Genomic DNA, 14,179 nt, shown 5'->3' with positions numbered 1-14,179 from the left:
GCTCCAATGTGGCCTTGATTCTCCAAGGGAAACTCCAACTAAAATACCATCCTTCCAAAGCTAATTATTATTGTGGAAGCTGTTTAACACCTCAGTCCAAGAGAATTTAATAGTGTAACTGGGTTTAGCTGCAAATGCAAATATAAGTTTTGCATCTTCTCTCCCATTAAACCATTTTATTAATCAACCATTGTGTTCTATTGTGAGGAATTATACACAGTTACTCCCATTAACATATAAATTGCACATAGGATGGATGGAGGTAGTGACTTGCCCATAGTTGTGTATCCTTGGGCAAGATACTAACCCCAAGTTGCTCTCCGATGCATCCATCGGAGTATGAATGTGTGTGAATGTAGTTAGAAAGCACTAAGTACAGATAAAGTGCTTGTGAGAATGGGTGTGATTGGGTGAATGTGGCATGTTGTATACGGCGCTTTGAGTACTCCGGGAGAGTAGAAAAGCGCTATACAAGAATCAGTCCATATACCAATCAAATTTTTATGGAGTGCTTTCTCCCAATCTTCATCAGAGAATAAAACCAACATATGTTTACTCTATTCTTCCCTTATTTGATTAACAGAAGGATTGATTTCATTCATTATCTGAGTATATATCATTGATACTCTTCTTTTGTTTAATAAATTGACCTTCAGCAAAGAGTCTAAACAGGATGTTGGGAAGTATCTGGAAAATTTATGTACCAAAAATCTAATGTTATTGTTTTATTCACAGACTGTAGATTATTTTTTATTGAAGCTCTGAATTTCGAAGAATCAAAATAACAGAATTACAAAGTGCCTTGATGCTACTGTTGTAATAATACTGAACTGAACTTAAATGAGCTGAACTGTGCTATACAGTGACTGATGAAGACACCATCCAGTGTAATTTTTATGCCACACTGCCACAAATTAAGTGTATTGGTAATCATTTTTGTATTTCTGTAATGGTTAATCCAGCAGAGTGCACAAGCTCTTTAATCAAAATGATATTTTAATGATAATTTATAAATATTGATCCTAACTTCTCACAAAGATGTGAGTTCAGTTTCCTATTTGTCTAATCGATGAAATCATTTGTAGTTTCAACCATGTTTTTGACAGAGTTCTAAAATATTAATCTTTTTTTATTTTTTTAATGACAGGTGGTCTGACATTTTGTTAAGCTCTGTGTGTATCACCATCAGTTACAGTCTTGACAGGAAAAGATAAATTTGTGTCTATTTTGGAAAGAAAATGAGTATTTCCAGCCTGGCATTGTAGCCTCATTTGGACAGGTAGTAGCTGCCAAAAATATTGTTGCTGTAAAGCCTTTAGCCCCAACACCTCCAAGAGTTCCCGAAGCTAAGCAACAAGGACCTCGGCCTGGGATGTTGCTCTGCCATGCAATAGCCATCGCTAAAGAAAGTAAGTCGTTTTCCTCAGTAACTGTAGAAGAAGCTGTGTACTGAAACTTTGATTTAAGGGATTTTTTAAATAAATTCTAACAACAGCTTATCAAGTTTAAAGGCGCTGCTGCTGTTTAACCCGACCTCCACTAGTTTCCTCTTTCTGGCGCAAAGCAGGAGATAAACAAGCAAGAGAGACAGGAGAGAGGCGGCAGAAACGCTGATCAGCTGATCATTGATCAGTTTCACGATTGAAGTAGCAGCAGGAGAGGGAGGGGGGAGAATGAGAGAAGAAGAGGCAGCTGACAGCGTAAAGACACAGAATAACTCCAGCTTTTTGTCTTTTTTTTTTAATTGTAGCTGAAGTACGGGACAAATTGCATTTATTTTCAGCTCAATGCGAAATGCTTAATATTAACTCTGAATACCAGAGGATTCCGTTTTTTACAGGATGGTAGGCAACTCTACTAACTCACCATATGAATAAAATAAAATTCACCAGTAACATCATAGCACCCACCCAACTGTATAGAAACTCTGTCATGCTAGCTAGTACACAGTTCAAGTTATTGTAACTGACTGTAAAAAGTTAGCACAACGAAAATAAACTACACCAAAACTTGGTTTATATCTGACCCAGATAGACTGCAGGTCATAACTTCTTACCTGAAGCTCATTTCACCTGACAGTCGGACTGGCAGCCGCCTTGGGTCTCTCCACCTCCGCCTCCCCTTTCCCCCATCCACCTGCTGGCCTCCACCACTTGCTAATTTTACTGAATCTGTGAAAGCTCCACCATAGCCACTACCAAACAATTGAGTTATTTTTACACGTCTGCCAGCATCTGTCCAATCCCCACCTTTCACTGTCTACACGGTTACGAAAAAAAGACAACAACAACAAAACATCGGCCCATTTAAAACAAAAAATTACCATCGGGCCACCGGCCAAATGCCCGGTATGCCCGATGGCCAGTCCAGCTATGCTGATGGGGACTGTGAGGGTTTGCAGTTAAATTCCTGCTCTTACAGGATCAGTGAGTGTCTGTTTAAAGATTATTAACATACTTTTACATCACTATGGAACACCAGCATTTCTGCACAGGAGAGAACCACCTGCCTTAATCTACCATGATGCTCTGTGCTATGTTGTCATGGCAATATGAAGTCAAATAAATACAAATGTAGAAAAATGCACATTTAAAGGAGGACAAGAAGACAGGCAACTGGAAGAGCTTTTGAAGCAGGAAAACCTTTCTGGATTTCTCTTAATTTAACTGGAAATTTTGCTAATACAAGTCAAGGAGGAAACAAGGAGGCAGGTTGGATTATATTTGAGGACAGGACGCATGAAGGAGAAGCATGAGGAGAAAACAGCAGAGCGATGGTGGATCAAGTCGAAGAAGCAAGCATCAAAACTGTGAGTAAACATAACACACAAAGAGTTAAAAATTGCTGTGCTGATTAAGGAAACATTAAATTTGGTTAGTTTGGGGTCTCGAGCTTCAGGTTTGTGGCTTCAGTTACTCTCAAAATTGAGGAAAGACAAAAAATGTTTCTTTTGAAAGGCTGTTGGAGGATTCTTACTGTAAGAAATATATGGATGTGCATCTGCTTTTATTTAAAAAAAAAACAGTTGAATTTTATTTAGTCACATTGGAAAGTGAAAACTGGAGGATCAGGACAATAATGTGGCCAAATTTACTGTTTCCTTAATCAGATCAATAATTTTGCTCTGAATTAGAAATGTTGAAATGGGTTATTTTCTTTCTTCTCTACTGATCACTGTGTTACATGGTTAGTTACTTGTCAGTCTACATGGTTAATGGTACTTTTAAAAAATGCAGTTTATTCGGAATTTTGTAGAAAAAGGCTCTGCACCTGTGAAAAACAAATCCAAACCCCCAAAATCACTGTAGATCAGAGTAGCTAAGCTCTGGTTAACTGCAATTATATTACAGGAGATTAAAAATATTAAGATGATTGAAAGAAACAAAGATTGCTTTAAGGTCTGAAGATTTGACTTTCCTATTGAAAGAGATGAAAACTAATCCATGTGTGACACTGAGAAAAAACTGAAAGCTAAAAAGATCTGGAGGTCCAAATGTTGTTATAAAAATGTGCAAACTTGATTTAATGACAATAGAAAGAAAAAATGGAATGTCTAAAAAGGTAATATATAGAAATGATTTTTATATTACTTGAAAAAATGATGTTGGTTAGTGCAGCTGTATTTGGAAAAACTGCTGGGTCACTAGTAAGATGAGATTTAATGTGATAAACTGAGGGAAGGTAATATAATCTGCACACTCGCTATTATTGTTGTAATCCACACACCAGCAAATATTTTATCAAACATTAATCATAATTGGTGATCAATGCAAGTTTTAAACAATTATATTTATTTGCAAAACCAAATAAATCAAAACCAATTTACAAAATATAAAAAAGAAATCTTGTTTTTTTTTTAAGATAAAAAGACGTTTCTAACTGACTTCAGTTAGCTGAGATGTAGAGGAGATTGATGAGCACGCAATAAAGTGAACTTGTTAGGGAGAGATTGCAATCAACTCAAATTTTGATGATAGACACAGATAAAAATGAGCGTTTTTTTAGACACTGATGTGTGGACCAATCACATGATTATAAACCAGGTAAAAATTGACTTCAAACTTTTGAGCTGTAGTGTAGATTGATTACAATGATAGTGTATAATTATCTATTACAGAAGAATGTATAGAAGTATGAGGACAGAGAGACACTGTTAAAAAGCTGTTTTGAGTGATAAGTTAGGCTTTAATGTGTTAAGCTTGCATTAGAAGAGACAATGTACCACTGAACACAGGAGGGATTATTGCTGAAAATGGGTCTCTGAACACCTCTGTAGATATTCTATTAAAAATCATTCATGATTTGTGATCAGTGTTAATATTAAGCATTTATATGATTATTTTGATAAATTGCTGTGATTCAATCTGAAACCAAATTTGAGTCTATTCTGAAAACAAGACATTTCTAATTCACCTCAGACTTTTGAGCTGTAGTCTACATTGTAATGATAGTGTATGGTTATTGATTAGAGCAGATGATATGAGACTATCAGGAGAGACTGTTAAAAAGTTATGAGCTGTCTTGATGCAGAGAAAGTGGAGTTTGTCATCCTGGAGCTGCTGCCAAGATTGAATGATGCTCTGCCTCTGTGGTCAAGTTCAGACATAGGCTTTAAGCAACCATGAGCCACTGATAAGCGTGATAGATTATTAAGCATGTATAAAGTGGGCTTGTTAAACAGCTCTGATAGGAGAAAGTCAATGAGCACGCAATAAAGTGGACTTGTTAGGGACAGTTTACCATCAGCCTTGATAAAGTTTAACTTCATTTGTATTGAAAGACAGACTTTAAAGAAGATTCTTATTTGAAACTGGTGATAAAATCCAGGTCAGATACAGTTACATACAAGCATACAGTACACACTACTGCTCAAAGGTCAGAGATCAGTTAGAAAAGTCCCCGATTTTAATAGAAAATTGGCTTTAATGTAACATCACATGAAGTTTATCAGTAATGTTTCACAGCTTTTAATCAAATCCTTCATCATCCATAAGTTGTGATGGAAAAATGTCTGCAAGCGTGCAGGAGCCCATTTTTAGAGACAATCACTCCTGTGTCATAATGTTCATTGAAGTTTATCAGGTCAGACGACCAACAGATGATAAGAAATATAATCTTACTAATTATTAGAGTTGAAAAGTACTTTGCTAAGCAAAATTCAATGAGGTTAGGCTGGAGCTTGAGACGTTAACATAACAGGTTCAGTTGGTGATGCCTGAAAGAAAATAATTTTCTTCTACAAATCTATTGGAGAATTCTGATTGTAAGAAATGAAAAATATTCAAAGAGTGAAACTGTTAAAAAAAAGTGAAGGTTTTGTGCAGCTGGGTGTTGCAGCCCCTTTAGAGGAAAATGGAAACTTGGTTTCATGAGGTTCAAAACAAACACTGGGATGATCCAGACACATTTATTGTTTCTTTAATCACCACAATAGTTTCAGTTTGTGCAAAAATCTTTAAAAAGCTGTTTTGAGTGATAAGTTAGGCTTTAATGTGTTAAGCTTGCATTAGATAAGACAATGTACCACTGAACACAGGAGGGATTATTGCTGAAAATGGGTCTCTGAACACCTCTGTAGATATTCTATTAAAAATCATTCATGATTTGTGATCAGTGTTAATATTAAGCATTTATATGATTATTTTTTAAAAATTGCTGTGATTCAATCTGAAACCTAATTTGAGTCTATTCTGAAAACAAGACATTTCTAATTCACCTCAGACTTTTGAGTTGTAGTCTACAATGTAATGATAGTGTACCGTTATTGATTAGAGCAGATGATATGAGACTATCAGGAGAGACTGTTAAAAAGTTATGAGCTGTCTTGATGCAGAGAAAGTGGAGTTTGTCATCCTGGAGCTGCTGCCAAGATTGAATGATGCTCTGCCTCTGTGGTCAAGTTCAGACATAGGCTTTAAGCAGCCATGAGCCACTGATAAGCGTGATAGATTAATAAGCATGTATAAAGTGGGCTTGTTAAACAGCTCTGATAGGAGAAAGTCAATGAGCACGCAATAAAGTGGACTTGTTAGGGACAGTTTACCATCAGCCTTGATAAAGTTTAACTTCATTTGTATTGAAAGACAGACTTTAAAGAAGATTCTTATTTGAAACTGGTGATAAAATCCAGGTCAGATACAGTTACATACAAGCATACAGTACACACTACTGCTCAAAGGTCAGAGGTCAGTTAGAAAAGTCCCTGATATTAATAGAAAATTGGCTTTAATGTAACATCACATGCAGTTTATCAGTAATGTTTCACAGCTTTAATCAAATCCTTCATCATCCATAAGTTGTGATGGAAAAATGTCTGCAAGCGTGCAGGAGCCCATTTTTATAGACAATCACTCCTGTGTCATAATGTTCATTGAAGTTTATCAGGTCAGACGACCAACAGATGATAAGAAATATAATCTTACTAATTATTAGAGTTGAAAAGTACTTTGCTAAGCAAAATTCAATGAGGTTAGGCTGGAGCTTGAGACGTTAACATAAAAGGTTCAGTTGGTGATGCCTGAAAGAAAATAATTTTCTTCTACAAATCTATTGGAGAATTCTGATTGTAAGAAATGAAAAATATTCAAAGAGTGAAACTTTTAAAAAAAGTGAAGGTTTTGTGCAGCTGGGTGTTGCAGCCGCTTTAGAGGAAAATGGAAACTTGGTTTCATGAGGTTAAAAACAAACACTGGGATGATCCAGACACATTTATTGTTTCTTTAATCACCACAATAGTTTCAGTTTGTGCAAAAATCTTTAAAAAGCTGTTTTGAGTGATAAGTTAGGCTTTAATGTGTTAAGCTTGCATTAGATAAGACAATGTACCACTGAACACAGGAGGGATTATTGCTGAAAATGGGTCTCTGAACACCTCTGTAGATATTCTATTAAAAATCATTCATGATTTGTGATCAGTGTTAATATTAAGCATTTATATGATTATTTTTCATAAATTGCTGTGATTCAATCTGAAACCAAATTTGAGTCTATTCAGAAAACAAGACATTTCTAATTCACCTCAGACTTTTGAGCTGTAGTCTACATTGTAATGATAGTGTACCGTTATTTATTAGAGCAGATGATATGAGACTATCCGGAGAGACTGTTAAAAAGTTATGAGCTGTCTTGATGCAGAGAAAGTGGAGTTTGTCATCCTGGAGCTGCTGCCAAGATTGAATGATGCTCTGCCTCTGTGGTCAAGTTCAGACATAGGCTTTAAGCAGCCATGAGCCACTGATAAGCGTGATAGATTAATAAGCATGTATAAAGTGGGCTTGTTAAACAGCTCTGATAGGAGAAAGTCAATGAGCACGCAATAAAGTGGACTTGTTAGGGACAGTTTACCATCAGCCTTGATAAAGTTTAACTTCATTTGTATTGAAAGACAGACTTTAAAGAAGATTCTTATTTGAAACTGGTGATAAAATCCAGGTCAGATACAGTTACATACAAGCATACAGTACACACTACTGCTCAAAGGTCAGAGGTGAGTTAGAAAAGTCCCCGATTTTAATAGAAAATTGGCTTTATTGTAACATCACATGAAGTTTATCAGTAATGTTTCACAGCTTTTTATCAAATCATTCATCATAAATAAGTTGTGATGGAAAAATGTCTGCAAGCGTGCAGGAGCCCATTTTTAAAGACAATCACTCCTGTGACATAATGTTCATTGAAGTTTATCAGGTCAGACGACCAACAGATGATAAGAAATATAATCTTACTAATTATTAGAGTTGAAAAGTACTTTGCTAAGCAAAATTCAATGAGGTTAGGCTGGAGCTTGAGACGTTAACATAAAAGGTTCAGTTGGTGATGCCTGAAAGAAAATAATTTTCTTCTACAAATCTATTGGAGAATTCTGATTGTAAGAAATGAAAAATATTCAAAGAGTGAAACTTTTAAAAAAAGTGAAGGTTTTGTGCAGCTGGGTGTTGCAGCCCCTTTAGAGGAAAATGGAAACTTGGTTTCATGAGGTTAAAAACAAACACTGGGATGATCCAGACACATTTATTGTTTCTTTAATCACCACAATAGTTTCAGTTTGTGCAAAAATCTTTAAAAAGCTGTTTTGAGTGATAAGTTAGGCTTTAATGTGTTAAGCTTGCATTAGATAAGACAATGTACCACTGAACACAGGAGGGATTATTGCTGAAAATGGGTCTCTGAACACCTCTGTAGATATTCTATTAAAAATTATTCATGATTTGTGATCAGTGTTAATATTAAGCATTTATATGATTATTTTCATAAATTGCTGTGATTCAATCTGAAACCTAATTTGAGTCTATTCTGAAAACAAAACATTTCTAATTCACCTCAGACTTTTGAGCTGTAGTCTACATTGTAATGATAGTGTACCGTTATTTATTAGAGCAGATGATATGAGACTATCAGGAGAGACTGTTAAAAAGTTATGAGCTGTCTTGATGCAGAGAAAGTGGAGTTTGTCATCCTGGAGCTGCTGCCAAGATTGAATGATGCTCTGCCTCTGTGGTCAAGTTCAGACATAGGCTTTAAGCAACCATGAGCCACTGATAAGCGTGATAGATTAATAAGCATGTATAAAGTGGGCTTGTTAAACAGCTCTGATAGGAGAAAGTCAATGAGCACGCAATAAAGTGGACTTGTTAGGGACAGTTTACCATCAGCCTTGATAAAGTTTAACTTCATTTGTATTGAAAGACAGACTTTAAAGAAGATTCTTATTTGAAACTGGTGATAAAATCCAGGTCAGATACAGTTACATACAAGCATACAGTACACACTACTGCTCAAAGGTCAGAGGTCAGTTAGAAAAGTCCCTGATTTTAATAGAAAACTGGCTTTAATGTAACATCACATGCAGTTTATCAGTAATGTTTCACAGCTTTTAATCAAATCATTCATCATAAATAAGTTGTGATGGAAAAATGTCTGCAAGCGTGCAGGAGCCCATTTTTAGAGACAATCACTCCTGTGTCATAATGTTCATTGAAGTTTATCAGGTCAGACGACCAACAGATGATAAGAAATATAATCTTACTAATTATTAGAGTTGAAAAGTACTTTGCTAAGCAAAATTCAATGAGGTTAGGCTGGAGCTTGAGACGTTAACATAAAAGGTTCAGTTGGTGATGCCTGAAAGAAAATAATTTTCTTCTACAAATCTATTGGAGAATTCTGATTGTAAGAAATGAAAAATATTCAAAGAGTGAAACTTTTAAAAAAAGTGAAGGTTTTGTGCAGCTGGGTGTTGCAGCCCCTTTAGAGGAAAATGGAAACTTGGTTTCATGAGGTTCAAAACAAACACTGGGATGATCCAGACACATTTATTGTTTCTTTAATCACCACAATAGTTTCAGTTTGTGCAAAAATCTCTTAAAAAGCTGTTTTGAGTGATAAGTTAGGCTTTAATGTGTTAAGCTTGCATTAGATAAGACAATGTACCACTGTTAATATTAAGCATTTATATGATTATTTTTTAAAAATTGCTGTGATTCAATCTGAAACCAAATTTGAGTCTATTCTGAAAACAAGACATTTCTAATTCACCTCAGACTTTTGAGCTGTGGTCTACATTGTAATGATAGTGTATGGTTATTGATTAGAGCAGATGATATGAGACTATCAGGAGAGACTGTTAAAAAGTTATGAGCTGTGTTGATGCAGAGAAAGTGGAGTTTGTCATCCTGGAGCTGCTGCCAAGATTGAATGATGCTCTGCCTCTGTGGTCAAGTTCAGACATAGGCTTTAAGCAACCATGAGCCACTGATAAGCGTGATAGATTAATAAGCATGTATAAAGTGGGCTTGTTAGGGACAGTTTACCATCAGCCTTGATAAAGTTTAACTTCATTTGTATTGAAAGACAGACTTTAAAGAAGATTCTTATTTGAAACTGGTGATAAAATCCAGGTCAGATACAGTTACATACAAGCATACAGTACACACTACTGCTCAAAGGTCAGAGGTCAGTTAGAAAAGTCCCCGATTTTAATAGAAAATTGGCTTTAATGTAACATCACATGAAGGTTATCAGTAATGTTTCACAGCTTTTTTTTTTCTTCATATTTTTATTGAGAGACAAGTGTACATTAGTTTACAATGACAATACAATCTGTTCCCCTCACATATTTTTTAGTTTTTCTTACATGAACAGATACGATAATACACACATACAGGCACACCCACACACGCTTAAATAATATTGAAAAAACAAACAAACAAAGCAAAACCTAAGAAGAAACCCAAAACAAACACAAACAACAAACCCCAAAACACCCACACACAAAAAAAAGGGGTGGTGGAGGGTGAGAGATATGATAATAATCAGCTGGTAGAGGGTTTAATGACTTGCAATAGTTTACGAAGGGGCCCCAGATACGATAAAATTCTCTGTATTTTCCCTTCGCCACAAGGCCTATCTTTTGTAATTTAAGAAATGACATCACATCTCTAAACCAAAAAGAAACTGAAGGTGGCTTTGAAGATTTCCAAAGGAGTAAGATGCAACGTCTACCCAAAAGTGATGTAAAGGCTAATATTTTGAAGTGTGTAGGGTCGGTTAGACCAGTGTTGACTGGAAGCCCAAAAACAGCTAAAAAAGGGTCCATGCAGATTTGGGTCCCAAGAGCCTTGGAAAGAATAACTGAATACTGACTCCAGAAGCCATGGAGTCTTGGGCACAGAAAGAACATATGGCCTAGGTCACATGGGGTGGCATGACATCTCTCACACTGATCCATTACTTGTGGGTAAATCTCAGACAGACGAGACTTTGAATAGTAAACCCTGTACAACACCTTGAACTGGATAAGTTGTAACCTGGTGCAGGACGTACTATAACGGACATTGGATACTGCTTTCTCCCATTGCTGATCCGAAAAATTTACTCCTAACTCCCGCTCCCAAGCCCCCCTAATTTTAGCAACTGAATGGACATTTAAATCCATAAGTTGTTTATATATTAAAGATATAATTGACTTCTTATTGGGTTTAAGGGATAAGAATTCCTCCCACGGTTGGACATTTGGAAGAAGAGGGTAGGAGGGGAAGAGAGCAGAAGTGGAATGCCGTGCCTGAAAATAACGGAATAGATTGGCAGCCGGAAGATTTGTTTCTGAACACAGGTCTGAAAAAGTTAAGAAAGTGCCATCTTTATAGAAATCCTTAAACGTGTTAATACCATGACACTTCCACTGTACATAGGTACCATCAATGAGGCCAGGAGTAAACAGATGGTTCTGTGTGATGGGCATGTGTACTGATGCAGAGATGTACTTAAAATGACTCCTGAATTGTGACCAGATCCTTAGACTAGACTGTACCACAGGATTTTGGGTGAAATGAGAAGGCTTAAGTGGTAGTGGAGAGAAAAATAAAGCTTCTAAGGATGAGGAAGTGCACGACAAGCGCTCCAGTTTGCACCACAGCAGTTCTTGAGATTCAAGCCAATGGGTCAATTTGTGAATATGAGAGGACCAATAGTAAAATAAAAAGTTAGGCAAGGCAAGACCAACATCAAATGTCAGTCTCTGTAATAATGATTTCCCCACCCTGGGATGTTTCCCTCCCCACAAAAACGATGTAACTAGCTGGTCTAAATTTTTGAAAAAACCTTTAGGTAAGAATATAGGAATATTCTGAAACAGAAACAGTTTCACAGCTTTAATCAAATCCTTCATCATCCATAAGTTGTGATGGAAAAATGTCTGCAAGCGTGCAGGAGCCCATTTTTAGAGACAATCACTCCTGTGTCATAATGTTCATTGAAGTTTATCAGGTCAGACGACCAACAGATGATAAGAAATATAATCTTACTAATTATTAGAGTTGAAAAGTTCTTTGCTAAGCAAAATTCAATGAGGTTAGGCTGGAGCTTAAGACGTTAACATAAAAGGTTCAGTTGGTGATGCATGAAAGAAAACAATTTTCTTCTACAAATCTATTGGAGAATTCTGATTGTAAGAAATGAAAAATATTCAAAGAGTGAAACTGTTAAAAAAAATGAAGGTTTTGTGCAGCTGGGTGTTGCAGCCCCTTTAGAGGATAATGGAAACTTGGTTTCATGAGGTTAAAAACAAACACTGGGATGATCCAGACACATTTATTGTTTCTTTAATCACCACAATAGTTTCAGTTTGTGCAAAAATCTTTAAAAAGCTGTTTTGAGTGATAAGTTAGACTTTAATGTGTTAAGCTTGCATTAGATAAGACAATGTACCACTGAACACAGGAGGGATTATTGCTGAAAATGGGTCTCTGAACACCTCTGTAGATATTCTATTAAAAATCATTCATGATTTGTGATCAGTGTTAATATTAAGCATTTATATGATTATTTTCATAAATTGCTGTGATTCAATCTGAAACCTAATTTGAGTCTATTCTGAAAACAAGACATTTCTAATTCACCTCAGACTTTTGAGCTGTAGTCTACATTGTAATGATAGTGTACCGTTATTTATTAGAGCAGATGATATGAGACTATCAGGAGAGACTGTTAAAAAGTTATGAGCTGTCTTGATGCAGAGAAAGTGGAGTTTGTCATCCTGGAGCTGCTGCCAAGATTGAATGATGCTCTGCCTCTGTGGTCAAGTTCAGACATAGGCTTTAAGCAACCATGAGCCACTGATAAGCGTGATAGATTAATAAGCATGTATAAAGTGGGCTTGTTAAACAGCTCTGATAGGAGAAAGTCAATGAGCACGCAATAAAGTGGACTTGTTAGGGACAGTTTACCATCAGCCTTGATAAAGTTTAACTTCATTTGTATTGAAAGACAGACTTTAAAGAAGATTCTTATTTGAAACTGGTGATAAAATCCAGGTCAGATACAGTTACATACAAGCATACAGTACACACTACTGCTCAAAGGTCAGAGGTCAGTTAGAAAAGTCCTTGATTTTAATAGAAAATTGGCTTTAATGTAACATCACATGAAGTTTATCAGTAATGTTTCACAGCTTTTATCAAATCATTCATCATCCATAAGTTGTGATGGAAAAATGTCTGCAAGCGTGCAGGAGCCCATTTTTAGAGACAATCACTCCTGTGTCATAATGTTCATTGAAGTTTATCAGGTCAGACGACCAACAGATGATAAGAAATATAATCTTACTAATTATTAGAGTTGAAAAGTACTTTGCTAAGCAAAATTCAATGAGGTTAGGCTGGAGTTTGAGACGTTAACATAAAAGGTTCAGTTGGTGATGCCTGAAAGAAAATAATTTTCTTCTACAAATCTATTGGAGAATTCTGATTGTAAGAAATGAAAAATATTCAAAGAGTGAAACTGTTAAAAAAAAAGTGAAGGTTTTGTGCTGCTGGGTGTTGCAGCCCCTTTAGATGAAAATGGAAACTTGGTTTCATGAGGTTAAAAACAAACACTGGGATGATCCAGACACATTTATTGTTTCTTTAATCACCACAATAGTTTCAGTTTGTGCAAAAATCTTTAAAAAGCTGTTTTGAGTGATAAGTTAGGCTTTAATGTGTTAAGCTTGCATTAGATAAGACAATGTACCACTGAACACAGGAGGGATTATTGCTGAAAATGGGTCTCTGAACACCTCTGTAGATATATTGGGGTGGCTGTAGCTCAGGTGGTAGAGCAGGTCATCTACTGATCGGAAGGTTGGTGGTTCGATTCCTGGCTTCCCCTAGTCTGCATGCCAAATATCCTTGGGCAAGATACTAACCCCAAATTGCTCTCCGATGCATCCATCGGAGTATGAATGTGTGTGAATGTTAGCTATAAAGCACTTAGAAAGATGTGCTTGTGCGAATGGGTCTGAATGGGTGAATGCACAAGTTGTGTAAAGCGCTTTGAGTGCTCAGATGAGTAGAAAAGCGCTATATAAGAACCAGTCCATTTACCATTCTATTAAAGAGCATTCATGATTTGTGATCAGTGTTAATATTAAGCATTTATATGATTATTTTTTAAAAAATTGCTGTGATTCAATCTGAAACCTAATTTGAGTCTATTCTGAAAACAAGACATTTCTAATTCACCTCAGACTTTTGAGCTGTAGTCTACATTGTAATGACAGTGTACCATTTTTTATTAGAGCAGATGATATGAGACTATCAGGTGAGACTGTTAAAAAGTTATGAGCTGTCTTGATGCAGAGAAAGTGGAGTTTGTCATCCTGGAGCTGCTGCCAAGATTGAATGATGCTCTGCCTCTGTGGTCA

Source organism: Neolamprologus brichardi, chromosome 10, assembly GCF_056152115.1.
Source record: "Neolamprologus brichardi isolate AB-2024 chromosome 10, ASM5615211v1, whole genome shotgun sequence".
Lineage (NCBI taxonomy): Eukaryota > Metazoa > Chordata > Actinopteri > Cichliformes > Cichlidae > Neolamprologus > Neolamprologus brichardi.
Note: the sequence above shows the minus strand (reverse complement) of the source record.